At 36.9% G+C, this 22903-nt stretch overlaps 1 protein-coding gene across 40 annotated transcripts in view; it reads right to left on the bottom strand.

Moving 5' to 3' along the window:
* PAM (peptidylglycine alpha-amidating monooxygenase) overlaps nt 1-22903 on the bottom strand; it is a 286547-nt gene that overhangs the window by 182025 nt on the left and 81619 nt on the right. For 5 of the 40 annotated variants that reach the window (XM_043594665.1, XM_043594720.1, XM_043594869.1 and 2 more), the window contains exon 1: nt 1512-1648. The exons of the other annotated variants lie outside the window; for them this stretch is intronic. The gene's annotated coding sequence lies outside the window, so the exon portion shown is untranslated. Of the gene's footprint in view, nt 1-1511; nt 1649-22903 lie in introns of those variants that run through there. 40 annotated transcript variants of the gene reach the window in all.

Genomic DNA, 22903 nt, shown 5'->3' with positions numbered 1-22903 from the left:
ATCTAGGATAATATACCTTGTTTCTAAATATGGTATCTGGATAAGAATAAAAAGCTCAGAGGCTACCATGAGGGAATAGGTGGGTTTTGATGTACGAGGGCAACCGCACACAGCCAAATAGTCTTCTAGTCATGGTAGACTATCCCCACTCCTTTCCCTTCCAGTAATGATACACTGAAATCTCTTGATGTCAATGGCTATGACTGAAACAGAGCAAGATGACAAGAGAAGGCTTCATGTGCATTTTAGTTCTCCCTGACCCCTACTTGGCTCAGACCACCATATATTCAAGGATGACTGGAGCCTCTGTAGTATCTCCTGGCCCTTGGCAAAAGCAGAAGCTTCACATGAACCAAAAGAAACATGAGATGTCAGGGAGTATACCACCTTGCAGAATTATGAAAAATCCAGCATTTGTTTTGCACACCTTTATTCATTTTCCATTCAATGTTTTTATTCCCAGAAAGCAGGAAATTATTCTGTTAGTTGAATGAGAATAAGGTGAACTTGGATATTTGTCTAACCATCTAAAATGTTAAAAACAGGTCAGTATAAATCCACATACATCTATGACAGCTGATAAATAGAGGGATGGACAATTGACAAAGGACTTGTTCATTAAAAGCTAATGTACATATGTCTACTCTGAAGGCAACACTTTTTTTCTGGAAAATAGTATGTACATGAATGAGTTTTATTTGACAAAATTGTGTTCAAATTTCTATCCAAAACTGAAATTATCTTAAGGTGAAGACAATTGTTTCCTTAACTAAATGACTAAAAATAGAACTAAAAACAAGAATTCTTATTCATGAAGGTGGTAAATGTCTTTCGTGTAGCATCTACACCATCAATAAACTGCACAAACACTAATTTTCACAAAAGCTCATAGTGCTAATTCTCAGCTTGCGTAATTCATGAAGACATCCATGCATTTGCACTCAAGAACAATGCCTCTAAAATGTAATAATGGCATTTCTCTTCCTACCATCTTTTAAGTTCCCGCCTGGTTTTCTTGACTATTTCTGTTATCATAACACTTTAACAAGGAGTATCTGGCTTTTCGATACATTGCAAAATTCTAATTCAAGGTCTTGATGCACTACCAATGCATGTATACAAAGAGGATCCCCAGCAAAATAAGCACCAAACTAAGACTAGGAACAATTCAGCACAAACTATTAATATGGTAATCTTGACCATAATGAACTGGTTGTTGACCAACTGTAGCTAATGATAACGAAGTTAAGGTGGTATATCCTTACTCCGGTCCTCTCCTTCATCTTCCTTGTCAATGCCCTGCTTTCAAAATATGCATATGTGCACATGATGTGGACTTGTTAAATTTATTATGCCTTTGGTCAATGATTACAAGTATAACCACCATCAAGTGCTTCAAAATATGAGCCCTGACTCACAAGAAGGATTTAATAGGAGTATGTACCTAGATCACACAGTTATCAATCAATCAATCACTACTTCTAAAAAAATAAATAATGGGGCACACTCACTGTGCATCAACAGCTAACAGATGTGTATACAATGGGCAACATCAGCAATACCATAGGAGCTCTGGCGCTCTTTCCAGCTAAGGCTTATTATTTTGATTCTGTGGTTCCAGCCAAATGGTTAAAGCTCCAGTAATTTATATATCTGTCATGGCAACAAAATATAAATCAGACTAACAGGGCTGGAATACTTTTTATTACGGCATAATAATGGCTCTCATTTGTTGAGCACTGACTATATGGTGGGGTTCTGTTTTTTCTTTGGTCACTGCTATATCCCTAGCATGCAGAACCATGCCTGACAGAAAGCAAGTGCTCAAAGATACTCGTCGAATGAATGAATGAATGAATGAGGGCTTTATTGTCTGACAACAATCCTATGAGTTAGTTTTTTTTTTAATTACTCTTATTATATAAATAAGAAAACTGATAACATGAGGTTAAGTGACATGTTTCAGGTTCCTCAGCTGTTCAGTGAAAACCCAGGATTTGAAACCCAGTCTTGTAGAACTAAGATATGCCAGTGTCTGCCCACTAAACCTGCTGCACACACCACCTTTCATAGTGATGGGCCAGTACAGGGAATTCATCTCTCCTTCCCAAATGGAAACAAACCCTTCTTCCTCTGCTCTGAATTACCAGGACACTTTAATTTGTACTTCCATTCAGGTTCTGTCAATTCTTTCTTCGTTCTATTAAAAGGAAGGAGAGCTACCATTTCCTAAGCACCTATCATGTTCCAAGCACCATGTGGGTACTTTCAGGAATGTTACCTTATTCATACTTTGTCACAATCTCCTGGGTAGGCATTTTATCCTCCATTTAATGAATGAAGAAAATGAAAATGAAATCTTTTGTCAGTATTTCCCAAACTGATCCAATAATAAGAATAATCTGGGATAGAAGGGAAAGGGCTTTTAAAATAGGAGCAGATTCTACTCCAAATGATTTTTCTCTTGTTCAGACAACGAGACTAGATTATCCTGACTCCCCAAATAAGTGCTAACCCTTTAGGGTAGGGGTCACATGTGAGGCATCTTTGTTCCCTTCACTGCACATACTAGACCCTTAACAGTGTCTCACCTTTCTAAAACATTATGGTTTATAAGGTACACGCACAAGATTCCCCAAAATAATCATAGTACATAAGGGCAATAGGTTCATTATCTTCTTATGGGTGGGAAAAATAAAGCACAATCAAGTTCTATGCTTCCTGGATAAAGAAGAAAAAAAAGGGGGGGGGGGAAGGTAATGGAGAGAAAGAAAGAGATCACATTTCATAATTCAAAAATTTTTACCCAATTTTTCTTCTCCTCAGGTATACCCTTCTCCTGACAGTCACAGTGGGAAATCATTCTATATATTCAGCAAATCTCAGCATGAAGTAAGAGGTGTGTCAAGAGGATCACACAGGCTATATGGAATAGGCCTCTCAAAAACAGTACTTTTCTTTGCCCTAATCAATAAAATCTTCACCATGTTCCTATTCTATTATAGAACTGGTATTCTGTGAGATAAATTCTCAAAATAGAGCATCATGGAACAATTTGTAGGATGTGGTATGTATTTAAAGAGAAAACTCCATAATTCTGATTTCAGCTTTAATTGAGTTTCTTTAGGATATTTCCACTTAAATAAGTTTTCTTAGAAAAATGTTGCCCCTTATCATCTAAAGCACTCTCACTGGAATAGTCAGGAAGGAGTTTAGAGAGCTGAATGATATTAACCTAGATGTAATTTTACTATCTTTAGCTCACTCAAGTACATACATTTTCACAGCACAAGAGATTTAAAAAACCTAATTTTCTCTTAAATTTAATTATAATTTTCCCCAAATAAACAGAATTGAGTCCCCTGCACCACCACCAACAACAAAGTTTTTGTAATAATGCCAGTGAGAACACGGCCATTCCAAAAAGTGAACTTCCTCTTCTTACTTGGCAAGAAAACCATGAGAAAACCACCCCAGAATTTGGAGAAGGGCTTATTCATGTGAACTGAGATGTCATGCCCTAAAATCTGAGATCAGTATACCCTTTGAGTGAAGGGTAAGTAGAACTGTGTGTAGGAACTCTGTAAAGTGAGACTTCGGAGAAAGGGGAAGGACCATCTCCCTCTGAGCGGTAGAATCAGAGAAGCAGCACCAAAGACACCTCCCAGCCTTGAATGGTGGGCTCCATGGAAGTTACGGTAGGACCTCACTCTGTATACAATCCTGTATATAGCTCTGTATACAGCTAATCAGCCACTTGACCTAACTGGGCCAGTGTAAACATCTCTGCCTAAAAATCTGATATTGTGAAAATGAGATGTTAGCTGAATCAGAAATTTATGTAATATCAGGGCCAAATGCTATCAGGGGAATCCAAAGCAAAGCCATTAGCAAGCTGAAGTGACAAAAGGGTAGAGAAGCCAGAACATCCCTTCACAAATCAAAAGAGAAGAATGGATCAGTCACATAGAGGAGTGATGGAAACTACACAACACCAAGGGAGCAAACTTGGTTCCTAACTGGGTTCTCTCCAAAGCCCTAGCATATTTCCTGTCCTGTTCAGAAAAGCATCAAGTGGCCTGATTTTCATTTACATAAACACTTTTTTGGTGATAATTTCAGTGGATTTCTATACCTTGAAACCAAACAGCCATGACTAAGGCAGTCTCATGGAGGAGGTGACTAAGCTAGGGATCAAGTGTCCAGCAGGTGGCCAAGCAGAAAAAAAAACAAAACAAAAACAAACAAACAAAACGTGCCAAATAGAGAAAACAGCTTATAGGTCAACCTAGAGGCAGGTGAGCAAGGTGAGTTCTAAGAACTACAAGTAGTTTAGTATGGCCAGAGCTCAAGGAACACTGGAAGTGGGGAGGGCTAGAAAACGAGGCTGATGAGAAAGGCAGGAGCCAACACACAAGAGGCCCTGTGATCCGTGCCAAGATACATTGAGACTTCATCCTGTAGGTGATGGAATCACAGGTGTGTTGTAAACTCTGGCTGTGGAGTGGAGGCTGAAGTGGAGGAACTGGGAGCAAGAGTGGAGATGAGAGACTAATGAGAAAGTAAGCTTCTCAAGGGTAGTTTTGTGTGTCATTATTTCCACCATCAGGGACTGTTCTAAGGGAGGAGGGAAAAGAAAAAGGAATTAGCCTGTTCCTAAGAAGCAAGTCAGTACAACACCCCATGAAATTAAAAGGTCTTGCAGCTCGGCCAGGGGTGCAGTTGATCAGTGTTCCACCCTTCAAGCTTGTTGTTTTAAAGAAACTACGACAGCCTACAGGCTTGCTGACCCATGAGCAAATACTCCACCAAATGTGATCTAGTGTGTGATAAAATATAGATCACAAAAGAAGCTCACACTTTGAAATACCACACAATTTCACACTTCGTTTCCTCAGTTCTCATACTCATTTATTAATTTCCTATCATAACATAAAGCCCCATCAAGCTTTAGTTACTCTCGGAAACATGGCACCTTTCAGAAAGCCTGATAAAAGCATTAATAATTAAAGAGTGACTTTGAAAGAAGGGCATCTAAAACTCTTTGGCACAATTTATTTGTGCTATTCAGTAATACAAAAATTAAACATACGTACCCCTGAATAAATGGAACTTTGGATATTCTGACCTTAATTAATTTAGATAACAGGACAAATCAAATCCCAAAACACTTAACTGAATGGAACTGGAGTTGTCAGGTCTGATGACAGTCTAGGCTGTGGACACAATAAACTTCCTACATTATCAATAATTTCTTTTACACACAAATGTAAAAAGTAGACAACCTCACATTTACAACAGCTGTTTGCTGCAACTGACTGCAAAGCATCATCTTAACACAACGCTTTGACTCTTGTGTGTCTCTTTCCACTCAGCTGTCCTCACTTATGGATGGATTCCCCAGGCTTAAACTACAGCCTGACAATGTTTTTCTTCCTCTCTCATTCCATGTGCCACTGGAGTGCAGTATCCTAACTGCATCTGAAATGCTGTTTTTTGTAAGGCATTCTTCGTTACCTTAGTTACAAACAGCTATCCCTGTTTCTTTTATCCTTTTATCCCTGCTGCTCAGTGACTGGTCCACGGATTACAATTTTAGCATCACCTGGGAGCTTATCAGAACTAATCTCAGGCTCCACCCAAGACTGACTCAGTTCAAATCTGCATTTTATCAAGAAGCCCAGGTGACCTTGAGATGTTTGAGAGGCACAGTTGAGAGTTTGACTACAACCTAACATCTGATCCCAATTTTCTTTGAATTTCTTTAATTTTAATGTTTCTTTCTTTCTCACTTTTTTTTTTTCCTTTGGAGAAATGGCTGCAAAGGCCTGCATGTAAAAATTACTGCTATTTACCTTGAGTGGGACCAGGAGGATGGCATGTGTTGTGGAAACAGCGACTAGATTTAAAGTCAGCTCTCTGAGTTCAAATCTAAGCACTGCTATATTCACACGCTGTGGGATCATAGGCAAGTTATTTAACTACAAGGTTGAGTCTTTTGTCCCTTTTCCCTTGAGTTTTGTTTGTTTGCTTTTAAGATCATGGTAGATTCACATGAAGTCGGAAGAAATAATACAGAGAGATCCCAGATAACCTTCATCCAATTTCTCCCTATGGTAACATCCTGTTCAACTATCGTCCACAGCACATGAGGAAATCTGGTCTCTATCTTTTATAAGTTTGTCATTTCAAGAATGTTTTATAAACAGAATCATACACTCGGTCATCGTCTGAGATTGGCTTCTCAGCACAATTCCATTGAGACACATCCAAGCTGTTATACATATCAATAATTCATTCCTATTTACTGCTGAGTCTTATTTCATGGTACAGATGTACCATAGTTTAACTAATCATCTTTTGCAGGACATTTGGATTGTTTCCAGCTTGAGGCTTCCCTAAATTATGCTGTAATGAACAGGCATGTGCAGGTTTTTCTGTGAACATAAATTTGTTTCTCTGAGAATAAATGCTCAAAAATGCAATTGGCTGGGTCATATGGCCATTTTGTGAGAAACTGTCATTCTCTTTTCTAGAGTGGCTATGTGCAAAATGATTTCTACTAGTAATGTATGAGTGATCCAGTTCTCCACACCCTGGGCTTTATTTGGTGTTATCGCTATTTTTACATTTTAGCCAGTGTGATAGGTGGGTGTGTAATAATATTTTATTTTGCTTTTAATCTGCATTTCTCTGGTAAGTAATGATGTTGGCCATCTTTTCATATGCCTATCTGCCAACTATATATCTTCTTCAATGAAATGTCTACTCATGTCTTTTGTCCATTTTCTAACTGGATTGCTTTTTTTTCTTTTACTGTTGAATTTTGAAAGCTTATATTATATTCTAGATAAAAGGCCTTTGTCAGATATGTGGTTTGCAAATATATCTCTGCCTCTGTACCCTGTCTTCACATCTTCTTCACAGCATCTTTTTTGAAGCAAAAGTTTTTAGTTTTGATGACTTCAATTTGTCAATTTTCCCTTTTATGGATTGTGCATTTAGTGTCAGGTCTAAGAACTTTTCACCTAGCCCTAGGTCCTGATGATTTTCTCCTATTTTTTTTTCGTAAAAGTTTTGTAGTTTGATGTTTCACATTTAGCTGTGATACATTTTAAGTTAGTTTTTATATAAGCTGTGAGGTTTAGGTTGAAGTTATTTTTTTTTTTTCCTTTGAATTTCTGTTTGGACCAACCATCACTTTCGAAGTATACCCTCAACTTAATAGAAACTTTGCAAGGAGGAAAAAAAAAAAAAAAACAAGAGTGATTACATTAAATGTACATATCCAAGGTAAGAAAGCACAGTTCTAGAAATATTAAAATGTTTTATCATGTGCTGGATCACATGTGGTGGTGCCTCTGTTCATGGATCAGCAAGCCCTTAGGCTGTACTGATTTCTTTAAAGCATCAGGACTGAAGATAGAACACTGTCTATCAGTATCACTGACCAAGCTGTTAAGACTTATCATTTGGCATTGTGCTGACTTGCTTCTTAGAACAATGTTAATGCCCCCCTCTTCCTCCTCTCTTAGAACAGCCCCTGATAGTGGAATGTTTCCAGATTCCGGAACTACCCAAATCCTAGTATCATTGTGCATATCCAGTGGAGAAATTATGTCTTACTCAAAGTCTGGCTCATAAAGTTATTCAAAACAGCCTATCCGTTAATTGCTCTCTTTTTCTCCAATCTTGAGAAAGAAAAACCGAGCTGGAGGTATCACAATTCCAGGTCTCAAGATATACTACAAAGCTGTAGTAATCAAACCAGTATGGTACTAGCACAGAAACAGACACATAGATCAATGGATAGAAAGCCCAGAAATAAGCCGACAATTATATGGTTAATTAATCTATGACAAAAGAGGCAAGAATATACACTAAGGAGAAGATAATCTCTTCAATAAATGGTGCCGGGAAAACTCAACAGCTACATGTACACCACGTACAAAAACAAACTCAAGATGGATTTAAGATCGAAGTGTCAGGCCTGAAACCATAAAAATTCTAGAAGATAACACAAGCTGTAATTTCTCAGACATCAAACATAACAGCATTTTTCTAGATATGTCTCCTAAGAACAAAGGAAAGAAAAGCAAAAATAAACTATTGGGTCTACATCAAAATAAAAACTTTTGCACGTCAAAGGAAACCATCAATACAACAAAAAGGCAACCTACTGAATGGGAGACAATATTTGCAAATGATAAGGGGTTAATATCAAAAATATGTAAAGATCTTACACAACTCAACACCAAAAAAACAAACAACCCAATTAAAAAATGGGCAGAGGCCCTGAACAGACATTTTTCAAAAGAAGACATACAGATGGTCAACAGACACATGGAAAGATGCTCAACATCACTCATCATCGGGAAAATGAAAATCAAAACCACAATGGGATATCACCTTATACCTGTCAGAATGGCTAAACTCAAAAACACAAGAAATTACAAGTGTTGGTGAAGATGTGGAAAAAAGGAACCCATGTACAGTGTTGGTGGAAATGTAAATTGGTATAGTCACTGTGGAAAAAGTATGGGAGCTCCTCAAAAAATTAAAAATAGAAATACCATATGATCCAATAATTTCACTACTAGGCATTTATCCAAAGAAAACAAAAACTCTGTTTTGAAAGGATTTATGTACCCCTATGTTTATTGCAGCACTATTTACAATAGCCAAGATATGGAGGTAACATAAGGGTCCATCAATAGGTGAAATGATAATGAAGGTGGGGGGGGGTGTGTGTGTGTGCGTGTATGTCTGTGTGTTTGTAACAGTTCAGGAGTGAGCAGGTAGAGATGGTAGAAAAATCAAAGCTTGATTCTGGGTCCTAGAATGTATAAATAAACAGTGTGTTATCACTCCAAGTGCAGAGGACAACTGCCATAATAAATGTGAATCAAAAATATGTAATTTGGAAAAAGAGATAATATTAACCCAGCAATTATGCTAAGTACAATTTGTTAGTATGAGTTGCCTGGAAGAATTAGGCAATTTCACTCTAAATAACTGAATTTTAATGAAGCTTATTATATGTGTTATTTCTTGTTTCTATGCTAGTGTGTTTACTATTCATAATGACAAAGTCATCTTAAAAGGTAAAAACAAGTAAAGGGGCACCTGAGTGGCTCAGTTGATTGAGCATCCAACTTTGGTTCCGGTCATGATCTTGGGGTTCGTAAGTTCGAGCCCCATGTCGAGCTCTGTGCTGCCAACTCATAGCCTGCAGCCTGCTTCAGATTCTGTGTCTTCCTCTCTCTCTGCCCCTCCCCTGCTCGCACTCTGTTTCCCTCAAAAATAAATAACATTACAAAAAAATCAAGTGAAGAGTATGTCTCCTCTGTGGGGTGCCTGGGTGGCTCAGTCAGTTGAGCATCTAACTCTTGGCTTTAGCTTAGTTCATGATCTCATGGTTCATGGGATTGAGCCCTACACCTGGCTTTGCACTGACAGCATGGAGCCTGCTTGAGATTCTTTCTCTCTCTCTTTCTCTCTCTCTCTCTCTCTCTCAGAATAAATAAACTTAAAAAAAATAAACTTAATTAATAAACTTAATTAATAAATAAACTTTAAAAAAACTCTAATCTTCCAACAATTAAACCAGCATTATTATGAATTTAAACAGCCACCTGACCTGTAACAAGGACCACTAGCCTTACAATATCCCTTTCCCTTTCCACCTTCAGCACAAAAACCCTAATTTTTAGCTAGTCACATTGCTGCTCAATTATAGGATGACATGCCTCACCCTCAACAGCAGATAGGTAAAGCCAAAGTATTATTTGTACGTCCTGCTTTGCCACTTCATCTATCCTGCTGGCTAAAAAGGGCATGCTATGACTGGAGGTTTCACAGCTGGGCTGAACCATGAGGACAAGGACTATACCTAAAGATGCTAGAGTGGGAGGCTAGAATGAGCCTGGGTCCCTGATGAATATATGGAAAAGCCAGACCACCTTATCTCCAAAACACATATATCTCTTTCCTTTGTGAAAGAAATTAACTGCTACCTTATTGAAATATTTTCATTTGTTTTGCTGTATGTAGTCAAATCCACTCCCAAATTATATACCACTACTGCCCAGTAGGATTAAAGTCTGTGGGACCCAATGTAGTAAACCAGTTTTCTACAGAAATTTTTTTATCATTGTTATAAACATACACTATGTCCAGAGAGGGAGGCAAGCCCTAAGAGATTCCTAAACACAGAGAACAAATTGAGGGTTGATGGAGGGGAGGTAGGTGGGGAGATAGGCTAAATGGGTGATGGGCATTAAGAAGGGCACTTGTTTAGATGAGCACTGGGTATTATATGTAAGGGATGAATTACTAAATTCTACTTCTAAAACCAATACTATACTATATGTTAGCTAAATTGAATCTACTATGACTAAGACAATACGGTTTAATTAAAGAATTTTTATGTCAAATAGTTTCCAAAACAAAATAATCGTTTCCTCTAGACTTTGTTTCGCCCATGGCTTTTTTCCCATTAATATCAGCACTTTTGAATAGAAACAAAGAACGTATTTATAAAACCCATAAGTAACAAATAAAGACAACCTAATTTTCCTCCCTTTTATGCATCATTTAAAAATAGTTTGGATTGGGGCGCCTGGGTGGCGCAGTTGGTTAGGCGTCCGACTTCAGCCAGGTCACGATCTCGCGGTCCGTGAGTTCAAGCCCCGCGTCAGGCTCTGGGCTGATGGCTCAGAGCCTGGAGCCTGCTTCCGATTCTGTGTCTCCCTCTCTCTCTGCCCCTCCCCCGTTCATGCTCGGTCTCTCTCTGTCCCAAAAATAAATAAAAAAACATTGAAAAAAAAATTAAAAATAGTTTGATTAATGTTGTTTCAAAGAAAAGACTTTACTATTTTTAATGTATCTTAATCTAACCATATGTAAATATATTCATTTTAATTTACATTTATATATAATATTTGAATTTTCATTCTTCTTGTTTTACTGCTCTGGTTAGGACATCTACTACAACAGTAAATAGGAGCAGTGAGAGTAGACATGCCTCATTTCTAATATAAAGCGAACACTTCACATGTTTCAGCATCAAGCATGACATCTGCTGTGGGTCTTAGTAGACTCCCTTTATCCAGTTAGGAATAGTTACTTTCTATTTCCAGTTTGCTAAGAGTTTTTATTACAATGGGACACTGAATTTTATCAAATATTTTTGTGAAATCATTACTAATGTGCTTTTTTTAACCTTTAATCTACTCATGTGGGAAATTACCTTAATAAATTTTCTGAGGTCAAACCACTCTTTAACATTTTCGATAAAACACCTTCGGTCATGATACATGTTTTAAATATGTGGCTGGGTTCAGTTTTTATTATTTCACTGAGGATTTTTTCATCTAATTTTACAAATAAGATTTACCTTTAATTTTCTCTTATCATATTCTCTTCTCTGGTTTTGACATCAAGATTATCCAAGCCTTATAAAATGACTTGCAAATAAAACATTCTTCTAGACTGTATTTTGTTCAATTTGTATATTCTCGAAATTGTTTATAGAAGTTTCCTGCAAAAATGTTTAGGCCTTTTGAGATTTTTTTGTAAATAAGTTTTTAACTAGTGACTGAATCCCTTTAACGGTTACAGACCTTTTCCAATTTTTATTTTTTCTTGAGTTAGTTCTGTTGAGATATTTTCCCAAGATGGTGTCCATTTGAAAGTTTCATTGATAATTTCGATTTAGTAAAAAGAGCAATACTAAATTTTCTATATTGTGGAGACATTAATCCACTTGCAGAGTTAAGGGGATTAAATGAGCTTCACGGTCAGTGCCTAAGCAGTGTATTTTCCGGACAGTTCATTCCTCTTCCTTCATTTCCCACTCTGACGAACATTCTTGGAAAGAGTTTCCATTTTTCAAGTCCCTCTTAAATTGTGGTTTCTGAAAGCAAAAAATCCTAGGAAGTATCCTTGTACCCTGAGTGCTCATTCCAATAGTTAATCTTCACATCAGACTCTTTTTTCTGGTAGCTACTAGAATTCTAATGATCTTTCTATGCTATACAGCTTTACCATCTTTTCGTTATGCAGTTTTTTTTTTTTTTTTTGGACTAACTATAGAAGTCCTCACTACTGCATTAAATTATATTTGTTTTGCTCAAACCCCTTTCAAATGATATTTGGGACCTTGATTTTCTAATCAAATGCACTTGCTGTCCCTTCTAGCTTTTTAGCATATGACACTGTGACCTACTTTAGGGGTAAAACTGAAACAAAAGGTTCCTCCCTTCATTGATTAGCATTTGGTAAAATTTTTCAGCCAAAGTTGGTTAAAATTTTTTGGCAAAATTTTTCATCTATCTTCCTGTTCTAGCACCCAACCCATATTTCCACTACACTTTCTGTGGATCTATATTTTTCCATTAATTTATATGAGATCTTTACTCTTTCATTCAGAACCTGCACTGTCTTCAAATGTTATCATGTAAGTTCACACAAAATACTCATATACTGACCTAAATAATTACCCTTTTCAACAAGGTCATGATATGTAGAGTGGCTGCTTTTTAAACACTATTGCCAGAAACGAATTTTTTCATATTTTTGTGGATTTTCATTTTTTTTAAAGAAATGCTTTTTTTTTTAAATTTTTTAATGTTTATTCATTTTTGAGACAGAGAGAGACAGAGCATGAATGAGGGAGGGGCAGAGAGAGAGGGAGACACAGAATCGGAAGCAGGCTCCAGGCTCTGAGCCATCAGCCCAGAGCCTGACGTGGGGCTCGAACTCACGAACCGTGAGATCGTGACCTGAGCTGAAGTCGAACGCTCAACCGACTGAGCCACCCAGGCGCCCCAAAGAAATGCTTATTTATTTATTTTGAGGGGAGGGAGGGCAGAGAGAAAGAGAGAGAAACAATCCCAAGCAGGCTCCATGCTGCCAGTGCAAAGCCCAACGTGGGGCTCTATGTCGCCAATCATGAGACCATGACCTGAGCCAAAACCAAGAGTCGGAGATTTAACCAACTGAGCGCCACCCAGGCATCCCATATTATTGTGGTATTTAATGCCAAACTTTCCACCTTTAATCTTGATGTAATTTTATTTCTATCTCTGTGAATAGAGAGGTGCTATAGACTGAAAATTTGTGTCCCTCCTCAAAATTCATGTTGAAATCCTAACACCCAATGTGATGATATTAGCAAGTGGGGCCTTTGACAGATGATTAGGTAGCAGTGGTACATGATGAGGGCATGGTGTTCTTATAAGAGACATTGAGGAGCTTCTTTGTCCCTTCCACATGAATATGCAATGTAAAGATGGCCACCTATGAAACAGGGAGCAGGTTTTCATCAGATATTAATCTGCTGACATCTTGATGTTGGACTTCCTGGCCTCCAGAACTTTGAGATATAGCTTTCTTTTGCTTAAAAACCACCCAGTCTATGGTATTTTGTTATAGCAGCCTAAAAGGACTATGACAAGAAGATTTTGATCTATTTTCTTATCTGATCATATTCAGCATTTATTCCAAGATTCTCATTCCTCCCATCTATAAATTAGTGGAGAACTGAATTACCCTTAGAGTAACATGGATATCAATAGGGATATTAAATCTAGATTGAAAACATCTCTTTTTGGTAACTCCTTTTTGGAACCAAAAGCGATAATGAAAGTTTGTAGATGTTTTTGAGAGAGACAGAAATAAGGGTGTTATGGTCATGCTTTAAAAACGACTTAAAGATATTTATATTTGAGATTCACTTTCCTTTTAAAATTTTGGTTCTAATATTTGGTTTAGGATGCTACATCTAAGAGATTTAGTGCTGATGCCACCCATTTGTCTAGTTACAAATAAGGGCAGCTATGAGATCTGGAAGGAAGAAAAGTGAAGAGCCAGTAAGGTGTATACCAATCATTTATTTTATACGGATTCATTTACTGAATAAATAATTTCTAAGTGCTTAAAATACACCATGGACAAATGGAAGATTTCAGCCCTCATGCATCTTACATCGTAGCAAGAAAATGGCCCATAAACACATAATAGTTTAGTGACATTGTATGTTAGAAGGTGATGATCATCATGGGAAAAGGAGAGCAGAGGAAGAGAGAATGAGAATGTTAGGATAAGATAAGCAGTAAACTATGAGACTATAAAGGTGACAGGTGACCAAGACTCCCAGGAGGTCAGGAGTGAGAACACTGGCTGTCTACAGAGGTCTCCAGGGAGATGAAAGGGCTGGAGCAAAGCAGCCACAAAAAGGCAAATGTGCTGGAATCAATTCAGGGGAGCAGCTCAGGCAGGTAATGGAGATTGGATCAGCAGAGCTTTATGGGTCACTGTAAGGACTATGGCCTGTCGTCAAATGGAAAGTCACTACAGAGGCCGAGAAGAAGGACATGATTGGATTTATATTTCAAATTAATCATTTTGGCTTCTTTATGGAGATTGTGGACTGAGGGGAAGAATGGAGGAGCAAGGGGATAAAGCAAGGAAAGTATATTCTTCTTTTTATATTATAGTATTATAAATTTACAGTATTTTTTAATGCTTTATTTATTTTTGAGAGAGAGAGCATAAGCGGGAGAGGGGCAGAGAGAGAGGGGGACTGAGGATCTGAAGCAGGCTCTGCGCTGACAGCAGCAAACCTAATGTGGGGCTCAAATTGAGCAACCTTGAGATCATGACCTGAGCAGAAGTCGGATGTTCAACCGACTGAGCTACCCAGGTGCCCCTATAAATTAAATTATAAATTTATTTCATTAATTTATGAAATCATTATACATTTATATTATTATAAATTATATTATTATTAGGTAGTATTTTTATATCTTATTATCTTTTTCTGTCTTATCCTGGTAGTTCAATCCAAAGTGGTAGCAGTTGAGGTTAACAAGTGGTTGGATTCCAAGTATACTTTATAGGTAGAGAAAATGGGATATCCTAATGGACTGTGTATGAGATGTGGGAGACTTTAACTAGAAAAGCTCTCAAGCAGAAGAAGTAAAGGAGAAACAGGAAACAGATAGGGTTGCAAGACACCCTGGGACAGATCTAGGAAAGAATATTGATTAGTTCTTGCCCTTTACCCCAGCTAGTGATATTAAAACCTATGATCCTTTAACATGTTAAAGAATATACTCTAACAAGGCAATGGGACACTCCTTTCAGAGATGCCTCTGAAGCCAGACAAGTTGCTTCAAAATTGATATATAGTATAGTGAATCCCCTTGGTTTTCTTTTCAAAATATAAAGAGGAGGAGGCAAAACATACAGTAATAAAATACAGTGTAAACCTTGAAGACTGATATCATCCAAAGCTACTGGCTGAAGATATTTTGTGTAGTGATATTTTTTACAATAGCATCTATGTTTTATAGGTCAAAATAAAGAAGACCTGTTCTGTCTCACAGCAAATTTAATGTCCTTCTGTGTCTGGGAATGCCAAAACATCTCTCTTTGTGAACTGTCACATCCCTGGCTGGTGGGAGCTTTGCCCCGGCAGCAATGATTATTTCACGGATCCACTACAGAGCATCGAGGTAAACAGGAGGGCAAGGGAAAATGAAAATCATGAAATGGGAGAGGTGCAATATTAAGTCTGATAGAAGTGTTTCTATGTTCTTTAATTATAACAAATATCCATATTTAGAGGTGTTGGGTTTTTTCTCTTTTTAGAAAAAATATATGTAGACCTATGTATGGTTAATTTCCTTTTCCTTTTTTTTTTTTTTTTTTTTCTGTTCCAGTAATCTGATCACAGATTGTTATACTTTGCCAACAGCTATCTTTGGGAAAATATTAAAAAACAAAGACAAAAAACTGCAGAAATCAGCACCCATCTGCTCCTTCAACACCAGCACCATTTCAATGATATTTATAATTCCTTTTATAATAATAAAGTATCTGCTCAGTGATTAATAATCCAAAATACAATAAAACAAAACCAAACAAATGGCCCTAATGTAAGAAAGTAGCATAAGAAGAGAGGCTGGGTGGCTCAGTCGGTTAATTGTCTGACTCTTTATTTCCGCTCAGATCATGATCTCGCGGTTCCTGAAAGTGAGCCCCACGGTGAGCCCCGTGTGGGGCTCTGCAGTGACCGCATGGAGCGTGCTTGGGATTCTCTCTCCCCCCCTCTCTCTACCCTGCTCAAGCTCTTCCTCTGTTTCTCTCTCAAAATAAATAAACTTAAAAAAAAAAAAGAAATGGCATAAGAAATAAGTTTGGACATAATGCTGTACCTATCAAAATGAAGAAAAGCAACATGTTTTGTAGGCAGAACACTGAGGTGTATATTTAAAGATCTAGTGTCTAGTAAAAAATGACAGTACACTTTTTTTTCCTTCTGAAAAACTTGATTACACTCACTGAAGTCATTTGTTTGATGTCTTTTTTAAATTGTTTATTTTTGAGAAAGAAAGAGACAGAATGCAAGCATGGGAGAGGCAGAGAGGGAGGGAAACACAGAATCCAAAGCAGGAGGCTCCAGGCTCTGAGCTGTCAGCAGAGAGCCTGATGCAGGGCTCCAACTCACGAACGGTGAGATCATGACCTGAGCTGAAGTTGGAGGCTTAACTAAGCCACCGGGTGCCCACATTTGTCTGATGTCTTAATTGAAAATTGCCTCCCAGTAGTCACCTTCTACCCTACTATTTCAGCTGATTATAGTACTACTGGATCTTTTCTATCATCCTGAAAGATGGATTTAATCGATGTCAACCCAAGAATCTCTTCTCAGTCCCATCTGCCCAAATCTCTACAACATTTCATCTTAAGCCTCTGCATTTTAAAGACAGATAGAAGGATGCTCCCCACAGCTCTTTCAACAAACACATCACCTGGCACAATTACCTAAATGACACACTTTTATTTTCAGCCACTAAATGCATTTCAGAATCACCAGGAATAGAAATACTTCTGGTCTAGGCAGGGTCTCTGTTGAGTTTAACTCTTTCCAGTAATAAAGCCCTGAAACTTTGGGAGGTAAGGGGAACACAGTGATTCTACATGTAATCCTTGAACATAAACTCTGACAACTGGAACTGGTTTCGATAGAAAGTAAAAGCAATTTCATGTAGAGAGAAAGAGTAATGTTCTAGGGCAAGAGTAATGTTCTATTTCTTGAACTGGGTGTTGGTCCCATAGGAATATATGGCTATTCTTTAAACTGTCTAAGCTTTATGCATTCATCTGTATGATATATATCACAATAAAAAAGTGATGAAATTTTCTTTAAAGATGTTTAGGAATTCAAATACTTCAATGTACTACTTCTGAGATTCAGGGAGTTGGAGGTGATATTTCAAAGATTATTCCAGACCTCTGATTCTATATTTATTACTTAATAGTCAATCCATCACTGTCAACTCTCTATATTAAAGAATATTTAAAGGTGAAAAACCAGAATCTCTTCCATCTTAATCGAGATTTTTAATCAAGAATTAAGAACATGCATGACATATGTGTTATCCTGATGGATCAGAATATGAAGCAGAGGCCCTCTCCTCACTATTTTCTTCTTTTTATTTCCTGATCACGGACAGAAACTCATTATGAGACAGCTATTCCCTTTGAACTCACAATAAATTAAAAACAAAACAAAGCAAACATACACCTTGAGAGTATAATTACAATGATGCCACATTTCTCTTTTAAATAATAAAAATTACCATTCAACTAAAACTTGAGTTTAAATAAGTTTCTCTGACACGTAGAAGAAAACAAAAGTTAAGAAATTATTAAGTTGTATTCACATTTTTTCTTCCCTTCTCTCCATTATATTTAGCTGAATTTGTCATTTTACTATCTGCTAACTGACATCTTGGAAGGAACAATATAAAACTTTAAATGTAGATATTTTTACAAAAAATAAACATAAGTATTTATATTATTAATATTCTTCTTCTTTTGGGGGCAAGTAATTCATGTCCAAAGAACTTAATGACCACTCTTTAAAATTGGTATGACTAAAGATAGTAAAAACGTATGTAGACTTTAAAAGGCTGTACAAAATACAAAAATGCCTTGATGTTTAAAGTCAATGACTGCTGATCTATAAATCGATACTTACTTTTTTTTTTAACTAATGGAAATAATGGCAGTTTTAAAACCTTAAGGATGATCTCAATATAATCAATTTTTCTCTATCTTAGTAGTGAACAAATAAAAACACGTAACTAAATATTCACAATGGAATGTTCTTTTTAAATGTTGCTTTGAAATGTTTAGAAGTTTTTCTATGAAAACTTACAAAATATCGATACTGATTCCGGTAAATGCATGATGACATCCCTCACATAAAATATTTCTTTAGGGCCGTGGCATTTTTTTCAGTGTTACATTACAATTTAAGGTGAGCCACATAATGGATTGCATTATAATGAATCATACAACTCTTCAAATGACTTATCTAATTTCACTTTGCAGTGCATATATAAAACCACATATATAATTATGCTGTTTTTCTACATGCCTCTTAGGTTTCTTCTGATTAATTCTAAATGTGGTTCAGAATCCTGCTGTCTTTGGCTATGAAAAATATAAATACTGAAACAGAGGAAACTAGTTATTAATGTACCTTTTACATTTTATTTAATTGACAAGAGTGCATTTAGTTTCTGAAATTAATCCCATAATATATTACATTTTGTGCTTTCACTTAACAATTTACATCTTGGAAAAAAGTATATTTGTGGCTTGGAATTATTGTAAGAGTAAGCACTATAAAAATAACCCATTTATTAATATGGTTACAAAATACAACATAAGTTATTGAAACTTATTTGCTTCAGTCACTGTTTAACCTCTGGGGGAAAAAATAAAGATAAACAGAAACCATGCTTACCTGGCTTTTACAGGGGCAGCTGGGGTGGCATAATAACGGGATGGAAGAGAAACGTTATAAGGCAACGTGAGAGGGTCTATAACAGAAGCAAATACAACATGTGTGGTACTAAGAGAATGAAGCTAGGTGGTGGTGGAAGGATCAGGAATGTCTTGTAAAATACTCGATCATTATGCTTAATAGGAAGTAAGAAAAGCAAAAGCACATTAGGGAATGACGTTTTTCTGTCACTGGCAGATCTCTAAGTGGGGGAAGAGACACACCGTGGCACTGGCTTCAACTCCGGGTATGTGAAAGTTGTGAGTGCAGTCAGGCTATTAGGAATCAGGCTGAGAATAAACAGAAAAAGGCTCAAGAAGGAAGAAACAGCTCCATCTTTCCACACGAAGTGAGCGGACTTTGCCTCCCCCCACCTCCCCAGCACAAAGGTGCCCTGCTCTCTCTCACTACTCTCTGGGCCTAATCATAGTGAATACTTTCACTTGTTTGTGTGATGGTTCACCTGCCTCACAAGATGGGAAGCTTCAAGAGAGCAAGGAGCTCTATTGAATAATGCCTGGCATATAGGAGGCACTCGATATTATTGTTGAACAGAAGAATTAAATCAACAAGAAAAGAAGCAAAAGGAGGGAAGAAGAAGGACTTAAAGAGTGGGCCACATAGGAAAGAACAGGATTAGAGAAAAAGAAACCACTATCTCAGATGCTACCCGCAGCACCAATCCCTAGGCTAATCCAGAAACCATTACCCAGAAAAAAGCTCAAAAAGAACATTTTGAAAGGGCTCTGCCTATCATGTATTCTACATATTGCAAAAGCTTGTCAGATTGAAAGCCAGAACATCAACTGCATTTTATACATATCGCTATTTCAACTAAAAAGTGGGGGAAAAAACATCTTTAATGGGGAATATAATTGAGAGGTTATTCAAATAAGTGGCTTTTCAACATAAAATATTAATCTTTTCAATAATCATATTTGTAAGAAAGAAATGGAGTACTATTGTGTGGACCATAAGTTCAAATTCTGATCCTGAGCACTTAAATTTTTTCACAGTCATCACTATATTAATCTGCCTTTTTTGCATTTTACTGCTGTTATGTTCAAAAATTCAATCTCCCAGACAAATGGCAATTCAGGAACACAATTCAAGTGATATATTATTCCCTTTGACTACAAAGGTGTATTTTCCCATTCAGATTTTGTTCATTCAAATGTTGCAATAGGTGTTACATCATACAAAATACACACTCTGCTTTCTCAACTACTATAACATAGAGCAATTTCTGCAATACCCTCACTCTTTCTCTGAAACACTGAAAATATATTTTAAATTTAAATTAAATCAGAGAAGTTATTTTTGTTATTTCCTTTGACATTAACTTGACTATTTTAATTGTATTCAATGTATCTTGTAGGTTAAAAGTAAAATGTCATGAGCCTTGCTATTTAAATTCCATATATGAAAATCATTTGTCTGAAATATTTTGACATACACAAGGCGACACTGTACCTAGTAATACTGTTCAGCAGAAATTAAATATCTTTCGGTATTATAAACCCCCCCCCCCATTTGGGGGGAAGTTTCTTCCAGTTTTAGAACACTTTTATCTACTTCATCTTTAGACATGTGAATCCTGCAAACAGAAATGATGAACTTAAAAGGAGAAAATTAATGCATATTCTTGTTTATAAAGAATCTCCTCTGAAGAATTTACAGACTCAATTCCAATAACAAAGCTGTTTTTTCGGCTTGACAACCCAGCCACCACCAATGATAAATATACTCTTTAATGAGTCAGCAGCTGAGTAAATTTCTTTAAGTGTACCCAAATCCCATCTTCCATGAATAGATGGTTATTGGTTATTGCTTAGCTTATACATATTCACAGAAGCCAACGTGCACGCTCCTGAAAAAAGAAGGAACCAGCTGCATGACTCTAGCCATGTCCTATAAACCTCAGGACTATCATCCTTTAAATAGGCTATAGTGTGGGGTAGATGTGGCAATATATATAAGAATGCTCTGAAAAACTATATAATGCCATACACACACAAGATTCATATTATCACAGTAATGACTAAAACAATGTGAATGATGTCATTTTCATTGATTTGTTTCCCTTTCATGTAAGATTTGTGCCACAAGGGGAAACAATGCAGAGACTAAAAACTAAATAGAAATGGTCCCTTTGCACTGGTCTCTGTATACAATACACGCAGCAATGAATGCACAGTAAGTAGTTAGATACCATCTTCTCATACCCAGGTTATTGTAATTGCCTCCTAACTCATCTCCACGCTTTTGCCCTTGCCACCTTATAATCTGTTCTCAATGCACAGCAATCATAGTAAGCCTTTGGTAAGGCAGCTCATATCTCGCTGCTTAACACCCCTCTCATTTGAGTCAGAGTAAAAGCAGGAGTCATCATCCTGGCATGCGAGGCCCTACAAAACCAACCTCTCCCACCGCCCACCCCTCTTCATGGGTCTTTCCTCCCTCCTTCCTCTCCCCTGCTCCTTATCCTACAGGCACACTGGCCTTCTTGCTGTACTTCACACAGGCATGTTCCCACTTCAGAGTCTTTGCACTTGCTGTTTCATCTGCCAAGAATATTCTCACCCCACGTAGGTAGGTATCCATTTGGTTTCCTCTCTTGCTCACTTCAGGTCTTTGATAAATTATCACCTTTACAGTGAGGTCTTCATTGACCTTGACATTTAGAATTGCAACATTTCCCATGCTCCTAGGATCACCCACCACCCTGTACTGCTCCAAAGTGTTTAGTTTAATTACAATATTACCTATTTTACTTATTACTTTGCTTAATTTCTGACTGTAAGCCCCATGAGAGTAGGGATTTTTGAAAGCTTTATTCACTATTATACCCCCAATACCTAGCATAGTGCCTCACACATAGCAAGACATCAGCAAATATTTGTTAACAGATATGCAACTTTCAACTAGTACAATATTATAACAAACTCTTTTGTACTCAGTTCAAGGTAAATGTTCCAAAAAGAATGGGTGCTCTCTTTGGCAGCACATATACGAAAACTGAAACGATATAGAAATTACCATGGCCATTGCATGAGGGGGAAAGAGCCATTGCAAAAGAAGGGGAAAAGATTATACAAAGATGAGGAACAAAAGTGAAATTTAAAAAAATCATCCAAAACAAAATAAACTAATTGGCATTAAACTCAGGAGAGCTCCAACATATTCATAAAACCTTTACTTAATTAGTCAACGTAGAATTAAAGAACACATTTCAAATCCATCTTTGACTAAAATTTTTTAAAAAGGGAACCATTTAGTGTTAGACACATTCAATAATTAATTATATATGCCTTTGCTTCTCCTCTGTATATGAAATAAACACTGCTACTCAAACAAGTAGGAGAACTCTGCATTTTGCTGCCACAAACACATAAAGATAAAATTTGTATTTCAGCCATTACTCTATAACAGCTTCATGGACAATCGCAAATTCAATGTAGGATGTGTTCTCAGAAAATGTGAGTCCTTAGGGATAGGTATGGGGAACGCAGCATCCTTCACCCTGTGAATACTACTAAGCTCCACTCATTGGAATGTGAAAAAACCAAGTTGCCTTTCAAGTATAGATGGTAAATGAATTAAATATTTTTAAAAGATATGCTAATTTTTTCTATGAAACCAAACCTTGCAAACAAGATCTGACAAAATTATGATTTTTACAGATTTTTACGGGACTACCCTTATTGAGTCCCAGTATCAAACATCCTTTTATGCCACTTATCTCAATGGCCACACCAAAGAGAAAAGTGGAGTTGTCATTCATATGGTGTTTGATCTGCACAATGTGTTCTTTCCCTTCCCCAACATCCTGTAGCACTGATGACCTTTATATAAAAAGCTTTGTATTTTAACTCTTTCTTGTATGTCCGTACTGTTTCTGCATGACGGATGCTTGAGGGCAGAAATCCTCAATTAATAAAGACTCAGTTTGATGAGGATGAATCCACTTATAACATCATCAAAGAAAAGCAAAGAATGTTTATAAATAACGGGAAGCACAGCTGTAAGCATTAACAT

This window comes from Prionailurus bengalensis, chromosome A1, assembly GCF_016509475.1.
Source record: "Prionailurus bengalensis isolate Pbe53 chromosome A1, Fcat_Pben_1.1_paternal_pri, whole genome shotgun sequence".
Classification (NCBI taxonomy): Eukaryota; Metazoa; Chordata; class Mammalia; order Carnivora; family Felidae; genus Prionailurus; species Prionailurus bengalensis.
This window is presented reverse-complemented; position numbering and strand designations above follow the sequence as displayed.